The following is a 22,333-nucleotide window of genomic DNA, read 5'->3' as shown; positions in this document are numbered from 1 at the left end:
TTTTAGTGTTTTAGAGTTTAGTTTTGCATTCTTTGAGTCTAGTTTAGTGTTTTAAACTTTGTTTTACGTTTTTGAGTCAGTTTCAAGTGTTTTAGCAATCCCTCCTAATCCCCGGTTTAGAACGATTCCTACTTACATACTTTACTACAATTGATAAAAAGAGGGTTTAATTTGTGTGCTTATATATTTCGCATCAGAAGGGATAGAGTTATGTGATGCAGAGATGACCACTCCTTTCAAACCTTTGATGATGAAGGGATTGGTTCAACCCATTAAAGACCAGAAAATCATGATAAACGATGGAGGCTTTGTACCCATGAAGCCTCCAAAATATCAGTCATATTCCTTTGACTTAACCAAGGTCACAGACATCTACGAGGAACTGGTGAGGGCTCGATTAATCTTGCCTAACAGCACCAAGAAGATGCCCAAACCTGAAAAACTCAGAGGGAATAAGTTTTGCAAGCTCCACTATACCTTTAACCACTCAATTGCTAGTTGTGTACAATTCAGAAATTAGATCCAAGACCTTATAGTCAAAGGGAAATTATTGCTGGAGAAACCCCAAACCAACATAGCGGTTGACATAGATCCATTCCCTTAAGCCCCAATCAACATGATAAACCTTAATTGGGTGGAGAGGGGGAAAAGAAAAGTAACCTTGGATGAAAGAGGATAAATAAGGCAAGCAGGTAGGGCAACATAAGGTGTCATGAGGTCACTCGATAAGCCCCAAAATGCTATGGTCAAAAGAGTAGTTTTGTGTAGCAAATGTCAGTGTGAGTGTGAGCTTGAGGTACCAACATCAGGAGCCATCATTGATCGAGAGTTGGTCAGAATGAGAGAGATAGAAGAACAAGATGCTTGTAGAAGTATTCTTCGGGATGTTGAAGCAAACAAGGAAACTACTAAGAATGTCTTCCAGAGGTTTGGAAAAGATTCAGAGCTTAAGGGTCTACCTGAAGTGTTTAGAAATTTTGAAGCTTTTAAAGAAGTAAAAGGTGAGGAGGCGAGGTTGCCATGTTGGGTGGATGTTAAGGTTCCCCAACTAACCAACTACAGTAGCATGAGACAAGGAAGGCTTGAAAGAACCATGAGCTCGATACCACCAGTTACAAAAATGAATCTAGCCCGACTGGGTCGAAAGTGGTGTTGGAAATGTGCCCTAAAACCAATCATATGATGATACTTTACGGAAATTTCAAATGTTAAACTAATCTAGTTTAATATCAAGGGCAAAGATTATTGTTTGAGCCATCTCATATAAATGTTATACGCTTAAACGATAAGTCCAAGGAATATGTGATTGGGAGAATGCGATCTAAAGAAGTTAGATTCATGAGACCATTCTTTCGTAGACACATCCTAAACGTTCCTGATCATAGGATTGCCAATTGGGCATTGACAGTCCGTTAAGATTAGTACGTGCTGTGTCTTCTCTCAGGAAGAGTGACTAGTCTCGAGTCATTGGTGTGTGTGACATCAAGACAAGCATGTAGGTGCTCATAATGAATGAGTCCACTGAACACGATCAATGAGGAGTTCTCATACTCATGTCACATGAGAACTCATGGTTGGGATAATGCAAAGTAGTCCTTTAACCTGAGGCATCATAGTTGTCTTGTGGTTAAGTCCTTGATCTTTGATTATGTCAAAGTCACTCCACCAGGAGGGTGTCCACGACATCGTCGGGGTTAAGCCACTTAGCCATGGAGGCAAGTGAATGCGCAACAAGGGATCTCTAACCTTCAAACCGTTTGGGGGAGAATACTCTATGATATGATTAAGAATCTCTGGCCAGAGTATGAATGAGATTTAGGAAGTCATTCCAAATCACATTCAAGGTAATCATATAAGCACACGAATCACATTGGATAGTAGACATGAATAAACTATCAAACCAAACAATGTGGTCAAGAGTATTATATTAGAGAAAGACCGTATTGCATTTGTAATCCTAAACTGAATAGGTTATCCACCTCTTCTGATTAGCTTGGGTAACCATGATATGCTGCTAGGTGTCACTCATGGTTTGTGGAAGCCCTAAACGTGTATAATCACTAAAGGGAGAATTGAAAGTAAGTTTCAATTCACAATCGATTTGAAATGGTTTTAATCGCCCACTGCCTCGCTAAAAGGAACCTAATGGATCGTACACCGTTTAAGGTGGAGATTGAAGAAACAATGGAGATGAGTAAGAGAAATTAAATGGTTTAATTATTTATGGCAAGGATTAATTAATATGTTAATTAATCAAACGAATAAGTTCGTTAAAGACCTCGGGATAGTTTTGGACCTTAAGGTCCAATGGGCTTCGAACGTCAAGCCCATTGACTTAAGTTGTATGACAACTTAATGAATAATGATTCACAAAGGCCCAATTAGCCCAATAATACCCTAAGGCCGGCCATTTAGAGATGGAGTGAGTTTTGGACTTATTTACAAGTTTGCCACTCCAATGAATTAAGGTATAAATATGACTTTATAGCCAAAATTCATTTAGGGTTTTCTTTTGGGGAAAGGATGAGAACATAAGCTCTCCTTTCTCTCTAAAGTGGCCGGCCTCCTTGGAGGGTTTAGCTAGCAATCCTACTACTCCAAGGTCACTCATTTCTTCTCCAATCTAACCTTGGTGAAGAGACTTAGAGATTCTCAATTTTGGGAACTTGGAGAACCATTTCATCCATCCAAATCCATAGATCTAAGATGCAAGGAATGAAGGCCCTTTCTTTGGGTGATTAGCCTTTGCTTATGCAAAGAGGAATCTACAAAGGTATAATTTCTCAACTAACAAATGTTGTTTTAAGTTGAGTCAAGATTCACCAATCTACTAGGCTTTGAATTTCATGGGTAATGTTTTGTTTTTGAGTGCATACAAGCATGATTCCTCCTTTTAATTGTTAATTGCATGCTATAGATGTTATTCAAATGAACATGTTTTTCACAAAATTTCCTTCAAGTGGAACGTAGTGGGTAGAGACGGAAAGTCTGTTGAAGAAATGGGGGCATCCATGATAAGAAGGGTTCAAAGGCAACACAAAACTCATATGAATTCACTGAAAATGCCTGTTGTTTCAGAAGCTTTTGAAAATGTTAAGTTCAAGAAGTTTACCTAAGAAGGAGAGAGACGCCTCAGTTGGAGGAGCAAGAAAGAAGTACAGATGGCTAATAGCAAAGCTGAAGGCGTAGGGGATCATGTTCCTTAAAACCCTCATCCAAGGAAGTACAAAATATTAAGAAGAGCCCAAGAAAGCATGGTGATGGTACCTACACCAGGTTGGAATCCAGGGCCCATGTGTTTTGGAACCATTTCCCCTGAAAGAGGAATTCCTCCACTACCACATGAGGATATTCCATTTAGAACTCCAAGGCAGCTGGATGATTTTAACACCATAAGAGATGAGGAAGTGCCTGAGTTAATGTTAACCAAAGATGCTCAAGCATGGATGAATCAGTTCCTATGCCAAATTGGGGAGAAAAAGGGAAGAACACCTAGACCTTGCAACTTTCACGCAAACATGACCTATGTACTATTAGCTATGTTTTATGCAGAACCATATCAACCAGTAGTAATGATGGATGATTATTTGGTACAAGAGTTAATGATGGCACTTGTAAACATTGAAGAAGTCAGTAAGGAGGAATCAAGCTTGGCAGACTTGCACGATCCTATGCAAAAAGAACCTGAAAGGGTTTATTCTGACAAGATGATGTTCAAAAAGCCAAGTCTGGCCTTAGCAAACCATTTAAAGCCTATATATATGACAGCTAATCTAGAAGGAGTTTTTTTTCAAAAGGGTGTTGATAGATGAGGGGCAGTTGTTAATGTGCTACCTCTTAAACAAATAAAGAAACTTTGTAGAGGTGAAGAAGACCTTATACCTACTGATCTCACAGTGTCTAGTTTTTTGGAGCCATCACCAAAACTCATGGGATATTGCCCATAGAGGTAGACTTGGGATCTAAGAAGATTATGTTAGCATTCTTTGCAGTATATATCAGCTCTACCTATAGGGCATTACTGGGAAGGGATTGGATATACCAGAGTCTATCTATACCATTGACCTTGCACCAACAAGTTGCTGTCTATCATGAACCCACCACTGCAAGACAAGAATTCTAGGAGATAGTGGAGGCTAAGTTAAGGTGATTTTCCCACAGCTAATGTTGTGAGGCTAATTTCTACAATCCCAATGTAGGGATCCTATAATGTCTAGGTGTTGATCTGAATGGCCACCCTACTAAGGTGACGGCCTAAAAGCTCTTAGAACAAGGACTTTCTTTCACCCAGAAGGAATAGGACATGTCTCATATTGTCCTTGCCCGCCAACACCAATGATGACATACCAGAAGAGAAAAAACCAAGTGATAGCAATCAGGTCCTTAATCAAGAGGTTGCTGGACTATGGGAAAGAATGAAGAGAGATCAGCCAAAGAAATGACAGAGTGGGGAGAATGAACTTTAGGAACCAAAGATGACCAAAGGAGGGAAATTTTGGAAGAAGAAGTGAAGGCAGCCATTCATATAGCAAAATGTATATGTGACTTGGATTGGCCAGAAGATGAGCCCGAGGCTCCAAAGTTAGTAGAGTTTTTGTTGTAAACTGAAATAGAAAGGAATGGAGTTATCAAAAAAATGTAGAACCCTTGAGTGGTAAATGATTCTTGGGATGAGTCGCGGACTAAGTTGCTCTCTTTAAGACATTTCGCAGCTTTGCCCAAAGTCTACAAGCAGTTCACAAACACCACGTCGTCCCCAGGATAAGACAGCCCAGAACCTTCTTCTTCTGATAGGTTCTTCCTTGCACAATGAAAGAACCTTCGAACTCACACCTTTTCTATATGTTGCTTTCATAACTTAATTTTAAAAAATAATAAGATATTGTTTCTTTTTCTCCTCTCTTTTTTCTTCGAAACAGGGAACATATATATATGCAAGACAAATAAATATACGTTTCAAATTTTTGATATTCAAGGGCTTGAAAATCTTTAATAATAAAAATTGAAGAAACCAAAACTGTCAAATAAAAAACGTACATATTCAAAGGTCAAAAAACCGTACATATTCAAACCTAACAAAAGGAACGTACATGACCTAATCTTCTTCTCTATTCAGAGAAGGAATCCCACCATTTAATTTTCTTACATTTCAAAAGTAGTGGATGAGATTACTCCTCATCAAAAGGTAGGATGATAGGAGCATATTTATGCGACTTAGTTGGCTTGTTCTTGTGCATTTATGTCGTGTTTCCTTAGTTATTTTAATGTTTAAAGTCATTTTCGTGTGTTTTCAAGACTCTAAGTACAAAGTATGCAAGAAGATGCATTTTGGAGGCCTTTGGAGCATGTTTCGGGCTTGGAATGGATAGCAAATGCATGGGCCAAGTGGATGGACGAATTTGAGAACTAAAGAGGCCAAGAATATGAAGAATTATGGTCCAAAAGATGAAGAAAACAGCCCAAAAATCTGTCACCCCAACTTGCATTCCTTGCCATGCAAACCACATAGAATTCCCTTTGGATTCCATGCCATGCTTGATCACTCTTGTCCCCTACATAATTTCTAATTTCATGCTTCAATTCATTTAATTATTACACTCAATTGCTTGATACCTCTTGTTCCCTTCACTCATTAGATTTTAGACAACATTTACATCCATTACATGCACCAATTGATGCTCCATCATTCACATTTGGAATCCCATGCCTTGTGTACCACATGTTGCTGCACCTTTGACCCATTTATTGACACATTTTCACCTCCCTTTCCATCTCTATGCAATGTACACAATCATTCATGCTCCCTAGCTTCAAGACCACTCCATTTTACCCTTCACACTTTGCATCATCACTTCATTTTCACCCTTGGACCATTGCACACCACACACACAAATTGCCATGCATTTCATCCTTAACCTAACCTGATTTTCTAAGGTTTTTGGGGCCTATAAATACATGTTTACACCCCTTGGCCAAAGGACAATCCCCCATATTCATCATTTTATCACAAAAATTCGTCCATACACACCCTAGGAAGCAAAACACCCCAAAAACACCATTCTAGCGCCTAGAAAACATAACAGCCACTCCACCTTCTTCCACCCTCTTTGCCTAGTTCTCCACCACCTTCCAACCATCAAACACTCTTCCACACTCACCCTAAACCCCTCCATATCATTCCCCATCCATTCTACACCATAAATCCACCCAAAAATCTGTCCACAAGCTTCATGCCGCAACAAGGAGGAAGGGAGATCCATTGATGCACTTGCTTTCCAAGTTGGAGCATTTTAGGTGTTTTCTTTCCTTTGATTTTAATGTCTAATTTTATGTATCTTTGTATTGCAAGAATGAGGAACTAAACCCCCTTAGTTGGGGGGTGATTCGAAACCATGTACATGCTTGCAATATGATTTGATTACATTCAGTTGTTATTTCATAAGTTGCGGATTCAATTCGTTCATCTACTTGATTGATAACTTATTTGTGTATGTTGATTAAGAGTGCACGCTTAGTTTTCATGCATGAATATGATGCTAGATTATGAGGGAGTTTCACCTAATAGTTACAATCTTATAATCACAAGTAGTGAAGGTTGCTTGAAAACGATCGCGTTGAATGAATTCTTGGCACTAGTTTCATGCTCATCATAGTAACGAATGCCTCGTCAACACTTATAGTTCTCATTGTGCTTCATGATTCTTGATTGTATCTTTATTGTGCTCATCACGTAAGGAACCTTTGAGGAATGCTTTGAATTGTTGTATGCGCTTTTCCATCCAATTCATTAACTTAAGGAGAACTTGAAGGTTAATTTAAGCGTATCTAATTAACTTGGGGTGTTGAGTTTCATAATTTATTGAAAGAACAACTGAAAATCATTTTGTTTGCAAGTGTGTCATGTGTGGAGAAGAACCTCCTAACTAGCCTTTTATCCATCCTTTTCATCCAAAAACGTTTTACAATCTGTTTTGTTTTAAAGTTTCTGTTTTGTTTTCAATTTTCTTCCAAAACAAATCCCCCTTTATTTTGAAGTCTTAGATTAGTTAGAAAGTGTTTTGATTTGTGTTTCTAAGTGTTTTGATTCAAGTTTTCATCCAACTTCGTCCAAGTTCTTGTTAGGTTCTCAAAACTGCCCAGAAAGTGGTTTTTAGGCAGTTTTGAGTCATTAGGTTGCTGTTTTGAGTTTTATGTTTGTTTAAGTATTTTAAAGTATAGTTTTGCATTCTTTGAGTCTAGTTTAGTGTTTTAAATTTTGTTTTTATGTTTTTAAGTCAGTTTTCAAGTGTTTAGCAATCCCTCCTAATCCCCGGCCTAGAACGATCCCTACTTACATACTTTACTACATTTGATAAAAAAAGGGTTTAATTTTGTGTGTTAACTTATTTTACGCATCAAATTTTGGCGCCGTTGCCGGGGATTAGCAACTTTGCTAATCCCTTGGTTCTTTTCTTTTTGTTTAGTTGTTTTTGTTTTAGTTTCTGACTTCGTTTTGTTTTCTTTGTTTTGTGTTACTTTTGATATTTGATTTAGTTTTATTTCTTTGATATCAGGTACTAAAAGAAGTAAGACATGGCAATTGCTAATCTTCAAGCTCAAATGACAAATCTTACTTCTCAATTGTCACAGTACATCGAAAGGACCACAATTCAAAGCACCCCTACATTCGATGTGTCCTATACGCAAGGATATGAAGCTGATCAACATCCACAAAGAAATTGGGAGAGTTATCACGATCATAATCAATCAATGAACAACTTGTTTTCCAACACGTATAATTCAGATTGGAGTGATCATTCAAACACTATGTGGTGGGAACCTCAACCAGTTCAACACGAAGGATATTGGCAACCATATAATGAGTTCTATTCAAGCCCTGCGCAGCCACCACAAACTCATATACAATATACCCAACCAAACTCAGGTTCGTCAATAGATTATGATAAAATTTTTGATGAAATAAATTCTTTGGCGCAGGGATCACAAAATCAAGCCAAGAGGGCTCAACAAGGAGAATATTGGCAGCCATATGAGGAGTTCTATACAACACCGATGCATCCACCACAGCCTCCCCCACAACAATTCCAATCGAATTCAGGTATGTCTTTGGATAGTGATCACATTCTTCAATTACTAAGCTCTTTGACGCAGGACCTACAAAATCAAGACAAGAAGTTGGGTGAATTGAATAATCAAATGGGAGAGATCGTGGAATTCATGGGACAAATTCAAGAACAAAGTGAACTCTCCAACTCAACCATTGTCAATCCAAGGGGAGATTTTGAAATCGCTGAAGCTATCACTTTGGGAAGTGGTATAGAGGTTAGAGTTGAACTCAATATGTCTAAACATAGCCTAGAAGTGAATGAGGAGTTGATGCTTGAAGAAGAGGAGGAAGAACAACCCTTGCCGCAGCCTCCTAAAGCTCCACCACCATCTAATTCAGGTAATGTTATTCCACATTCACTTCTTTCTAACCCTATTCCACCAAATGTCTCTTTTTCTCGCATGTTCATGATTTCCAAGGAGGAAGAGAGTGCCAAAGACATTCTGGAAGCCATTCCAAAGATGCAAAGTAATATCCCAATTCTTGGCACACCAAATCAAGTACCAGATTATGTTGAAGTGTTCAAAGAACCTTGTTCACCAAGAAGAAGGAGTCAAGAAAAAGAAGTGGCTAGAGAATGTCAAGAATTCAGCAAAGAAGACATATTTGAAACAACAAAGCCCAAAGAAGTTGAGATTGATGACACGAGACAAATCACACCCATCATAGTAAATCTGGCCAAATTCAAAGTCCCTGAAACTTTCAAAGAAGTGGTGTTCATCCTTGAGTTCGTAACGGAGCGAAAAAGTAAGTCATCTACTCCAAATCCATTACGTTTTATACTTACATTTTGTTAATGATTCAGGCACCCACTCTCGAATCTACACCATTGCCGGATCACTTCAAGTATCACCTTCCATTCAAGGATCAATTTCATGTTGTGGGACCTAGGGAAGTTTGAATGGAAGCATCGTTCGGCTGCAAGACGTTAAAGCAAGCGCTTCTTGGGAGGCAACCCATGTATTCAAATGAGGAAGATATTTTTGTTTGAATCGCCCGCAAGCAGTTTTGCGTTTCTAAAAACCTTCTTTTTTTTTTCTTTTTTTTATTTTTTTATTTTTATTTTTTTTTATTTTGCCTGATTGTCAATTTTATTACTTGTTTAATTATTTTTGGTTGTGACTTTCTATTTTGAAACATTAACAAATATGCAAAGGATTTTAACATTAAACTTCGTGGAAATGAACAGCAAACTGGGAAATAAAGAAACATAGCATAATACAAGAGGGAGCCTTCACAAAGGCTGCTTGGGAGAGGTCGTAGTAGTCGGCGGAGTTGCAGTAGTCGGCGGAGTCTCAGCAGTCGGTGGGGCCACGGAAGGAGGAGGTATCGGAGGTTGATCAGTTGGAGCTTCACTACGCGGTGCTGCCTCAGAAGACGAAGGCAGATGCGGTTGGAACAAACCCACAAACCTCCGGTGATCAAGTAAAATCTGACCATCAGTTTCCTGCAGCTGGTCAATTTTCCTCTTCATGTTTGTGGCATAATTGTGTGCAAGCTTGTGCAATTGTTTATTTTCATGCTTGAGTCCTCTAATCTCTTATTTGAGATTCTGTATTTCAGCCGCCAACGATTCAACGTGACGGGTTCGAGCAAATAGGCGTTGGGCCATGTTGGACACAGAACCCGCACACTGCACGCTAAGATCCAGAGACTCCTTAACCGCCAATTCATCAGACCGTCTAGCGAGCAGTCTGTTATCTCTGGGGGTGACAAGGTTCCGGGCCACCACCGCAGCGGTCATGTCATTTTTCATCACCGAATCCCCAACGGTAAGAGGACCAGTAGGGGATATGAAGGACGGGCGCCATATGTTGTCTGGAGAAGGAGGGGCTGCTCCTTCACTAAGGTTCAAGTCAAAACGACGGTCGGAAGGGCCAGACATTTTTCAGAGGTGTTAAAGAAGAGGAGATCGGACAAGTCAAGATCGTAGAAGTGCAAAACGGGAGTTTTTACAGGCAGAAATTCAAGAGTGTTTTGAACGTCCTGCATACCTCTATAAAAATCAGCACGCGATGGGATTTCAGAGATCGAAGAGGTGAGCTCAGAAATCGAAGAAGCCATTCAGATATCGAAGAGGCGCCAGCTTTCTCAAAAGTTGGGCTTGCTCACAAACCACCAATTCCAGATACCGAAGAGTGTCAACTGTCTCAGCCTCGTCAGCACCCATCACACGCAACTCAGCTTTGCGAAAATCACGGGCAGTCTGTCGAAGCACCGATTCCAACCATCTATCTCTCTCAGCCTCGTCAGCACTTGTCACATGCAATCTCTGCCCTCAACGAAGCTCAGAACTCGAAGCGTAAATTCCGGATATTAAAGAGACCTCTGCTTTATCGAGACGTGTCAGCATCTGTCAATTTGCACATCTGCGTTGCGTAAATCATGCGCAATCTGTCGAAATTTTTTTGGAGAAGCGGAATGCACGTGGAAACTACTGTTAAATTATCCCAGGCTTGCCGACACGAGTAATGGAACAATGCCTTCCCAGCCATTAAGAAAATTCTATAAATGTTGAACTTCAAAATGAAGCAATCTCACCCAACTTTCAGCCTCACTTAACCCTTCATCCTCTCTGAAATGGCTTTCCAACAAACCCTCTCGAGTCACTCTGTATTTTTCATCCCCTGGGATACCCCTGCAAACAACCCATCTAGAGCACAAGTATTTCATATCATAAAGGTTGAGAGCACGAGTATCTCATATCATGCTTTCTCCCTGTCCTTTCTCCAGCCAGCACCTGCTCTCGAGTACTCATCATCTTATGCTTCCGCTTCGTCTCTCACGTATAAGGGAAGTGAAGATGATACCTCGAAGCATGTGGAGACAACGTGCTGATTCATCCTCAACTAGGGACAAGGAGAAAGAAAGCAAGAGGTGGGCACTTGGAAAGATTGAAGAAATAAACAGACCAACACCTCTCCCTCGTGCCTGCCCGTCGTGCAGAAGAAACAAGCAGAGAAGAATGCAGCTTGCACAATCATCCTAGCGGAAGGAGTCTGAGATGAAGAACTAGAGAAGCTGCCACATCTGCTTGGAGAACAAATAAGGAATTGCAACATCGCCAAAGAGAAAAGCTTCGCCGTACAATTCCAATCCAGTTCAAGATCAAAGCTGTGGAAAGTCAACAAGATCAACTATCTCCAAAACCAGATTTGCGTTTTTAAACTCTACTCTGTCTGGTTTTTACTTTGCCATATTTGTCATGTTTATTTGTCATTTATTATTTGCTTGTTTTTGGTGTGAGTATATGCTTGAAACATTGAGGACAATGTTTGATTTAAGTGTGGGGGGGTAACCATTGTTTTGCATGAAATTCGTAGAAATTTATCACCCATTACTTCTAGTGTTGTTCCTTGTTGTTTTAAGTATTTTTTAAGCTGTTTTGGAGTGTTTCAGTGTGTTTTGACATAAAAATCCGAAAATTCATAAAAATTTGAAAAATTGTTTTTGAAAATCCAAAAAAGAGTTGTTTTTGTGCGCTTATTTGTGTCTTAGGGTACCTTCCAACACAATGATGAGGATTCGGTTTGTAATTGCATGACTGTTAAAGAGAGTTATAAACATGGATGAAAGTTTGATTTACTCTTTATTTATGCGTGGTTGTGGTTATAACTTATGAAATCACATGTAATCATAAACGAAAAAAATTAGTTTTTGTAACATGCTTGAAGGAAAGAACTCAAACTAACGCTACAACCTTGTGAGACTTGAGCCTAAACGTTTATTTGGAGAGTTAAAATCTGTGCATTCTTGTTTTCTAAAGTCGTTGCATGATCTCATTATTCTTTGCTTGGTTATTACTTAGAAGGCGTTTCATCATTTAGTTCCAAATGCTAGAACTCATGCCTATTTCATTCAAAGCATGCTATTGATTTGCATAAAACATATTCAAGATGAAGTTGTGTAGTTACCACCACCAAAGCCAAACTGCCATGTATTCCATATCGTTATATGTTTAAGTTAACCCCATTGAGCCTTGATAGCCTACATTCTTTGTTAAATCACATTATCCTTACCTAGCCTAGTTTAGGACCATCCATACCCTTGTTCTTAAAGCATAGTAAAGCATGATTCAAATTGAATTTCTTTTGATTAATGTATGGCAGAAAAAAAGTGTGGGGGAAGTGTGAGTTATTATGCTTGTTGAAAAGAAAAGAAGAGTTGAAAAAAAAAAAAAAAAAAATATGCGAAAAAGAGTTTTAAAGTGCTGCTTGTTGAAGAAAGGGTCCAAAACATAGAATTCGGCCCTAAATATTGCTTGAATTTTCCTTTCGTGTCTAAAAGTTGATTTCTGCAATCTAAGTGAATTCTAAGTTTCAATTTCATTACTTTACTTGCTATTGCTTTAAGAACGATTGTTATCCTTATCCTTCATTTGTTAGCCATCACCCCAAGCCTCGTTACAACCCTTAACTTCATCTTGAGTGTCATGCGTTTCAATGTGTGGAGTTTGAAATTGATATGAGCATATGGTGTCACTGGTTCTCACATCTAAGTAATAGCATTCCATTCATGAGATCATATCTAAACATGCTTATTAACTCCAAAAATTGCTTTCTTTGTGATACATATATGTGAGCGTTCGTTTTCATATCTACATCAATCTTCTCACATATAACTAGTATAGGGTGTGTAGTTAGAAAATCTGAGTGAAAATTGAGTGCATATCTTGTAAGGAATTGAGTGATTTCTCTAAGGCATGTTACTACATCAAAAACATTATTTTAATCGATTAATTGTGAACAAGTAAGTAGTGACTATGATTAAGTACGTGCTTAAGTGTGAAGATGACTCAAATCTGTGGGGATAATGATTTTTAACATGTCATGTGCATTGGAAACCCCTGAGGCAAATGTTGGAAGGTTTAGGTTGTGTTTTATTTACTTTGTTTTGTTTTATCTCTTTGTTTTGCTCGAGGACTAGCAAAAGTTAAGTGTGGGGGAATTTGATAGGAGCATATTTATGCGACTTAGTTGGCTTGTTCTTGTGCATTTATGTCGTGTTTCCTTAGTTATTTTAATGTTTAAAGTCATTTTCGTGTGTTTTCAGACTCTAAGTACAAAGTATGCAAGAAGATGCATTTTGGAGGCCTTTGGAGCATGTTTCGGGCTTGGAATGGATAGCAAATGCATGGGCCAAGTGGATGGACGAATTTGAGAACTAAAGAGGCCAAGAATATGAAGAATTATGGTCCAAAAGATGAAGAAAACAGCCCAAAAATCTGTCACCCCAACTTGCATTCCTTGCCATGCAAACCACATAGAATTCCCTTTGGATTCCATGCCATGCTTGATCACTCTTGTCCCCTACATAATTTCTAATTTCATGCTTCAATTCATTTAATTATTACACTCAATTGCTTGATACCTCTTGTTCCCTTCACTCATTAGATTTTAGACAACATTTACATCCATTACATGCACCAATTGATGCTCCATCATTCACATTTGGAATCCATGCCTTGTGTACCACATGTTGCTGCACCTTTGACCCATTTATTGACACATTTTCACCTCCCTTTCCATCTCTATGCAATGTACACAATCATTCATGCTCCCTAGCTTCAAGACCACTCCATTTTACCCTTCACACTTTGCATCGTCACTTCATTTTCACCCTTGGACCATTGCACACCACACACACAAATTGCCATGCATTTCATCCTTAACCTAACCTGATTTTTTAAGGTTTTTGGGGCCTATAAATACATGTTTACACCCCTTGGCCAAAGGACAATCCCCCATATTCATCATTTTATCACAAAAATTCGTCCATACACACCCTAGGAAGCAAAACACCCCAAAAACACCATTCTAGCGCCTAGAAAACATAACAGCCACTCCACCTTCTTCCACCCTCTTTGCCTAGTTCTCCACCACCTTCCAACCATCAAACACTCTTCCACACTCACCCTAAACCCCTCCATATCATTCCCCATCCATTCTACACCATAAATCCACCCAAAAATCTGTCCACAAGCTTCATGCCGCAACAAGGAGGAAGGGAGATCCATTGATGCACTTGCTTTCCAAGTTGGAGCATTTTAGGTGTTTTCTTTCCTTTGATTTTAATGTCTAATTTTATGTATCTTTGTATTGCAAGAATGAGGAACTAAACCCCCTTAGTTGGGGGGTGATTCGAAACCATGTACATGCTTGCAATATGATTTGATTACATTCAGTTGTTATTTCATAAGTTGCGGATTCAATTCGTTCATCTACTTGATTGATAACTTATTTGTGTATGTTGATTAAGAGTGCACGCTTAGTTTTCATGCATGAATATGATGCTAGATTATGAGGGAGTTTCACCTAATAGTTACAATCTTATAATCACAAGTAGTGAAGGTTGCTTGAAAACGATCGCGTTGAATGAATTCTTGGCACTAGTTTCATGCTCATCATAGTAACGAATGCCTCGTCAACACTTATAGTTCTCATTGTGCTTCATGATTCTTGATTGTATCTTTATTGTGCTCATCACGTAAGGAACCTTTGAGGAATGCTTTGAATTGTTGTATGCGCTTTTCCATCCAATTCATTAACTTAAGGAGAACTTGAAGGTTAATTTAAGCGTATCTAATTAACTTGGGGTGTTGAGTTTCATAATTTATTGAAAGAACAACTGAAAATCATTTTGTTTGCAAGTGTGTCATGTGTGGAGAAGAACCTCCTAACTAGCCTTTTATCCATCCTTTTCATCCAAAAACGTTTTACAATCTGTTTTGTTTTAAAGTTTCTGTTTTGTTTTCAATTTTCGTCCAAAACAAATCCCCCTTTATTTTGAAGTCTTAGATTAGTTAGAAAGTGTTTTGATTTGTGTTTCTAAGTGTTTTGATTCAAGTTTTCATCCAACTTCGTCCAAGTTCTTGTTAGGTTCTCAAAACTGCCCAGAAAGTGGTTTTTAGGCAGTTTTGAGTCATTAGGTTGCTGTTTTGAGTTTTATGTTTGTTTAAGTATTTTAAAGTATAGTTTTGCATTCTTTGAGTCTAGTTTAGTGTTTTAAATTTTGTTTTTATGTTTTTAAGTCAGTTTTCAAGTGTTTAGCAATCCCTCCTAATCCCCGGCCTAGAACGATCCCTACTTACATACTTTACTACATTTGATAAAAAGAGGGTTTAATTTTGTGTGTTAACTTAATTTTCACATCATAGGATTAAATACAATTTAGGTTATATATATATATATATATATATATATATATATATTTAATGATTGTAATAAGTCCAAATATAAATACCACAACGGACAAAAACATAGCAATTAAAATATTTAAATAAAAACATATTTACTCCAACAGTTTTTGTCTACAGAGCCTAATAAATCAGCACCAAAGTTCAAAACCCCTTAGAAACCATTAATTTGGGAACTAAGGAGCATCCAATGTCAATACAACTTAGTGGCCTATTGGAAGCTGGAGATTGGGCAAAGATAGTTGATCTTTTGCACAAATTCAAAGACTATTTTGCATGGCATTACATAGAAATGCCTGGAGTAGACTCCAGTTTAGTAGAGCCCAAAATGCCTATTAAAGAAGGGTACAAACCTATAAAGCAAGAACCAAGAAGGATGTCAAAAAAGATAGAAGAAAAAGTCATAGGGGAAATTAAGAGGCTAGTAAAGGCAGGCTTTATTAGGCCCGTAAAATATGTAGAGTGATTGGCCAACATTGTGTCGATTATAGAAATATTAACATGACACCCAAAGACAAATACCTTATGCTTATGGCTGACCTATCGATCGATGCAGTTGTAAAACACAAAGTATTATCTTTCATAGATGGGAACGCTGGATATAATCAGATAAAAATGGCTAAAGAAGACATACATAAGACAACATTCAGATGCCCAAGACATATAGGAGCTTATGAATACGTTGTCATGCCCTTCGGGTTGAAAATTGCTGGTGCTACTTACCAAAAGCCAATGAATGCAATTTTTCATGATTTGATTGGACATATCATGGAGGTATATATTGATGGCATCATGGTGAAGTCTAGATCTGAAGATCAGCACCTGAAAGACCTTAGATAAGCCTTGCTGAGAATGAGAACCCACAAGTTGAAGATGAATTCTAGAAAATGTGCCATTGCTGTTAGATCGGGCAACTTTCTAGGGTTCCTGATCCATCAAAGAGTTGTGGAAGTGGACAAGAACAAGGCTAGGGCTATAATGGAATCACTTCCCCTCACTAACAAAGTACAATTACAGAGGTTACTAGGGAAGATTAACTTTTTGGGGAGATTCATTGCCAATCTGGCGAGCAAGATCCAACCATTGACTCTTTTGTTAAGATTGAAGAGTCAAGACAAATTTGTGTGAGGCCCTCAACACCAAAAAGTCTTTGATATAGTGAAGACTTGCCTAACCTCTCCTCCAGTGTTCATGCTTCCCTAGATGGGGGAGCCTTTAAAGCTCTACATCTCAGCATCTGAGAAATCAATAAGGAGTTTATTGGCTGATGTGAAAATTACTTGACACACAAATTTAACCCTATTTGTGACAATTGTAGTAATGATGTAAGTAGGGATCGTTCTAACCGGGGATTAACTAGGGATGCTAAACACTTGACTCAAATAAATAAAATTAACTTTTAAAACACTAAGACAAACCAAAAGACTCAAAACAAGTTCAAAAGACTCCAAATACTTAAAAGCATAAAATAAGATAGATTTGAACGACTAAGACTTTAACAAAATATGGGGGGGGGGAATTGGGTTGTTTTTGACGAGATTAAATTAAATGGACAGATTATAATTAAGGGCAAAATGTAAATATGAATGCAATGAAAAATATGGATGATGGAATAGCTTAAGGGGTTCTTCTCCACACATGTCACACTTGCAATACAAGATCGATTCTCAGTTGGTCTTTCGATAAATTATGAAACTCAACACCCTATGTTAATTAGGTCCGCTTAAATTAACCGTCAAGTTCTCCTTAAGTTAATGAATTGGATGGGTTTGCGCAACGCAATTCACAACATTCTCCAAAAGTCCTTTACGTGAAAAGCACAATAAAGATACAATCAAAGATCATTAAGCATCATGAAAACTATAAGTGTTGACGAGGCATTCGTTACTATGAAAAGCATGAAACTAGTGCCAAGAATTCATTTAACGCGATTGTTTATAAGCAACCTCCACTACTTGTGAATATAAGTTCATAACGATTAGGTGAAACTCACTTATATTCTAGCGTCATATTTATGCATGAAAATTAAGCGTGCACTCTCAATAAACATACATAAATAAGTTATCAATCAAACGGTTAAACAAATTGAATCCACAACTTATGAAATTCCAACTAAAGATAATCAATTCATATTGCAAGCATAAACATAGTTTCGAATCACCCCCTAGCTAAAGGGGGGTTTAGTTCCTCATACTTGCAAAACAAAGATACATAAAATTAGACATTGAAATCAAAGATAGAAAACACCTAGAAACGCTCCAACACTCCCAAGGCTTGGGCTTAGGCACGGCACAAGATGTTCATTCTCCTTCCTTACTTGCAAGCTGCGGCACTAGAGGTTTTGGACGGTTTTGGGTGGTTTTTATGGTGTAGAATGGATGGGGAATGGTATGGAAAGGTTTAGGATTGATGGGTGGTGTGGCTAGGGGTGGTTTTTGGCTAAATTTGGAGAGAAAATCTGTTATGACTTTGATGAATATGGAAGGTGGTATTTATAGGCTTGAGATAGGACCACTCCATTTCCTTTGCATGTGAGCTTATGTGGGTGTGTGTTGGCATGTTTCCTCTTTACATTTACACACACATGCTTCATCATTTCAACCACAACACACACACATTTTCTGCCCTATTTTCCTTTACATTTACACACACATGCTTCATCATTTCAAGCACCAAACACCCACATTTTCAGCCCATGTTTCTCCTTTCCTTTGCATGTGTTGTGCCTTCTCTTCTAGCTGTACATTTCCACTTGCTCCTAAGACAAATGAGTGTAATCATAACCCCATTTGCTGCTGAGTGTTGATGACAAAGCAAAACACAAAACAAGTGCCTTTTATTAGCCAAATCTGCTTAGCCCGTTTCTAAACCTTTCAGTGTTAAAATGCCCATAACTTCTTCTAGAAAAATGATATTAACAATCTGTAACTTGCTCCAGAAAATAGACATCCGTAGCTTTCTAAGCATATAAGGCTCATTCTCTCATTCATTCGGAGCTGGTCGTAGCATGCTTCCAAAGTCAGCTAATCTGCACAGGCAGTTTTGACGAATTTGTTGGTTGTCCATGTTTCTCTTTTGCACATGCCTTTCTTGCTGTTTTCTTCTTTGCATGTGTGTGTTGTCATCTTTGTTTCTCCTTTGCATATGACATGTGCTGTCCATGTTTAGATCCCCTTTGCATTTGCACACACTTGCTTCATCATTTCAACCACAAAACACACCAAATTCCTTCACCTTTGCCATGAGTTTTGTCTTCACTTTGCATGTGGGCTTCTTTGCATGTGTTTTCTCCCTCTCTTGCCTTGAGTTTGCATGTGGGCTTCTTTGCATGTGTTTATCCTTGCAATTACACACACACACTTGCACACACAAAAGCCCAAAACGTCCATCCTCATGTCTCCATGTTTGCACCATCCAATCTTAGCCCAAAAATGCTCCAAAATGCATCTTCTTGCATCCTTGGCCCATAGAACCTACAAACACACAAAAATGGCTTAAACTACTAACATAACTAAGAACTAAGAACATAAATGCACGAAAACAAACATACTAAGTCGCATAAATATGCTCCTATCAAATTCCCCCACACTTAGCTTTTGCTAGTCCTCGAGCAAAACAAAGAAACAAAACATAAGAACAAAACAAAACCTAAACCTTCCAAAATTTACCTTAGGGATTTTCAATGCAACATGACATGCAAAAGATCATCATAACCACATATTTTGGCCTTCCCTACCCTTGAGCACATACTTAATCATAGTCACCACATACTAGTTCACATATAACCAATTAAAACTATGTTTTGAATGTAGTAACATGCCTTAGAGAATCTGCTCAATTCCTTACAAGATACACTCTTATTTTCACTCCGATTTTCTGACTACACACCCTACACTAGGTGTATGTGAGAAGATTGATGTAAACATGAAAACGAACACTCACATATGTTTATAGCAAAGAAAGCAATTTCTGGAGTTATTAAGCATGTATAGATATGATCTCATGACTGGAATGCTACTACTTAGATGCGAGAACCAGGGACACCATATGCTCGTACCAATCCCAAACTCCACATATTGAAACGCATAACACTCAAGATTGAAGTTAAGGGTTGTAACGGGGTTAGGGTTGATTGGCTAACAATGAAAGGTAAGGAAACAAACGTTTTTAAAGCATAATAAGCAAAGTAATGAAATTGATGCTTAGAATTCCCTTTGAATGCAGCAACTAACTTTAAACACAATGGGGTTATTCATTCAACTTTTTAGGGCCGATTTCAACTTTTTGGACCCTTTCTACAACAAACAACACTTGTGAGCCTTTCCTCACTTATTTCAAACTCGTGCCTTATTACTTTCTTTTGGCACACAAAATACAAAAATCTCATTCCCCCACACTTGTTTTCTGCATAAGGACAATCAAAAGGAATTCATTTTAAGTCATGCTTCATTATGCTTTAAAAACAAGGGTATGGATAGTCCTAATCTAGGCTAGGTAAGGGAAATGTGGTTTAACAAAGAAAACAGGCTAAACAAGGCTCAACGGGGTTAAACTTAAACAAATATGCACGGGATAAGCTTTTTGGCTCTAGTTCACTACACAACTTCATCGTGAATATGTGTTATGCAAATCAATGTCATGCTTTGAATGGAACGGGCATAAGTTCTAGCATTTGGAACTAAATGATGAAACGCCTTCTAAGTAGCAACCAAGCAAAGAATGATGAGATCATGCAACGACTTTAGAAAACAAAAATGCACAGATTAATAACTCTCCAAAGAACGTATTAGGCTCAAGTCTCTCAAGGTTGTAGTGTTAGTTTGAGTTCCTTCCTTCAGCATGTTACAAAAACTGATTTTTTTTCTTTGTGATTACATGTGAATTCGTAAACTATAACTATAACCAAGCATAAATCAAGAGCATATCAAACTTCCATCCATGTTTATAACTTTCTTTAACAGTCATGCAATTAAAAACCAAATCCTCATTATTTGTGTTGGAAGGTACCCTAAGACACAAACAAACACACAAAAACAACTCTTTTTGGTTTTTTCAAAACAATTTTTTTTTTCAAACTTTTGTCAAATTTTCGGATTTTTATGTCAAAACATACTAACATGCTTAAAAACACACTAAAAACACTTAAAACAACAAGAAACAACATTGTAAGTGATAGGTGAATAAAATCCCACGAAAATCATGCAACAACAACTTGTTTACCCCCCCACACTTAAATCTAACATTGTCCTCAATGTTTCAAACATAAACTCACACAAAAGCAAACAAACAAACAACGAGGAAACATGATAAACATGGCAAAGTAAAAGCAACAGAGAGGAGGGTTGGGTGGCTTTGGCTTCCACCCATTTGGAAACATAATCAACAGCTAGCAAGATAAAAGTGAAAACAAAAGATGGAGGGAAATGACCCATGAAATCTATACCCCAATGTCAGAAAACACTATAATGCAAATAAAAATAAAATAAATAAATAATAAGAAACAAAATAAAGCAATTGGACTGAAAACTTCCCTAGTTTGTAGTAAAACCAAGCGATGACCCCCCAAGCTAAAATTCTGCAATCAACTTCAAGGGTGGAAATAACCAAAAGTTCCTGCAAAGAAAAAGAAATAATTCAGTTAAGTAACGCAAAATGTAAATTAAGAAATTGCAAACGAAAAATTGAAAATCACGATAAAAGACAATGAAAAGAACTAATAAGTGATCATTGGTCGTGCTTGTTGACTTTCCACAGCTTTCCTCTTGAACGGGGTGACACTTAGCTTTTTACTTGCAAGTGATGATTTGATGATATTGTACGGCGAAGCTTTACTCTTTGGTGATGTTGCAGTTCCTTATTTGTTCTCCAAGCAGATGTGGCAGCTTCTCTAGTTCTTCATCTCAGACTCCTTCTGCTGGGATGATTGTGCAAGCTGCATTCTTCTCTGCTTGTTTCTTCTGTACGTTGTCTCCACATGCTGCTGGTATCATTTTCGCTTGCCTTATCTGTTCTTCAGGTAGATGTGGCAGCTTCTTTGGAAGTACATCAGCAGTGGAAGATGAGTACTCGAGAGCAATTTCTCCATGTTCTGCAGGTTAGAACAAAGACAAGGAAAAGGACATGGAGAATGCATGATATGAGATACTCTTGCTTTCATCCTTTATGATATGAAATACTTTTGCTCTGGATGGGTTGTTTGCAGGGGTATCCCAGGGAATGAGGAATATAGAGTGACTCGAGAGGGTTCTTTGGGAATGCATTCTCGGAGATGAAGAAGTGCTGAGAGGGTGTGCCTTTGCTGTGGAAGGCGAAGGTAAATACTTATAGGACTTTTCTTCACAACCGGAACTATTCTCTCACTCATTGTCGGCAGCCGGTGGATGGATGAATAGTACAAATTACGCGCTTTCTGACAAAGCTGCTCGTAATTTCCGCAAAGCAGCCAGTTGCATGTGACGAGTGACGACACGTCTGGACAAATTGATCTTTTGAAATCCGGGGTTCGGCTCGTGGTTTCTGAGCAAGCCCATTTTTTGAGAAATGAAACGCCTCTTTTGAGAAAAGAATCCGGCTTTTGAGAAAGGAAACTCCTCTTTTGAGAAAAGAATCAGGCGTTTGAGAAAGGAGCCCCGACTCTTCGATTTGCGAGAGGACGCTTCTCTGAGGAGCGCCTCTCCGATTTCTTCTTTTTATAGAGGCGCTAATTGTGTTCCACAACACACTTGAGCTCCCTCTTGTAAACACTCCCTTCTTGCAATTTCCAAAATCTTAATCTGTCCAATCTCTTCTTTCTCAACACTTTCAGAAAATGTCTGGCCCTTCCGATCGTCGTTTTGACTTGAACATTGGTGAAGAGGCAGCTCCGCCTTCACCAGACAACATATGGCGCCCATCTTTCATATCCCCTACAGGTCCTCTCACCGTTGGGGATTCGGTGATGAAAAATGACATGACCGCTGCGGTGGTGGCCCGGAACCTTGTCACCCCCAGAGATAACAGACTGCTTGCTAGACGGTCTGATGAATTGGCGG

At 38.4% G+C, this 22,333-nt stretch overlaps 1 long non-coding RNA gene across 1 annotated transcript in view; it reads left to right on the top strand.

The window, feature by feature from the left end:
- LOC126602343 (uncharacterized) overlaps positions 1-5,293 on the top strand; it is a 32,906-nt gene extending 27,613 nt beyond the window's left edge. Inside the window, exon 3 of the long non-coding RNA XR_007616082.1 lies at positions 5,190-5,293. This is a non-coding gene — a long non-coding RNA (uncharacterized LOC126602343). The remainder of the gene's footprint in view (positions 1-5,189) is intronic.
- The last annotated feature ends 17,040 nt before the right edge of the window (positions 5,294-22,333 follow it).

Source organism: Malus sylvestris, chromosome 15 (assembly GCF_916048215.2).
Source record: "Malus sylvestris chromosome 15, drMalSylv7.2, whole genome shotgun sequence".
Classification (NCBI taxonomy): domain Eukaryota; kingdom Viridiplantae; phylum Streptophyta; class Magnoliopsida; order Rosales; family Rosaceae; genus Malus; species Malus sylvestris.
Note: the sequence above shows the minus strand (reverse complement) of the source record. Positions and strands in the feature narration are given on the sequence as shown.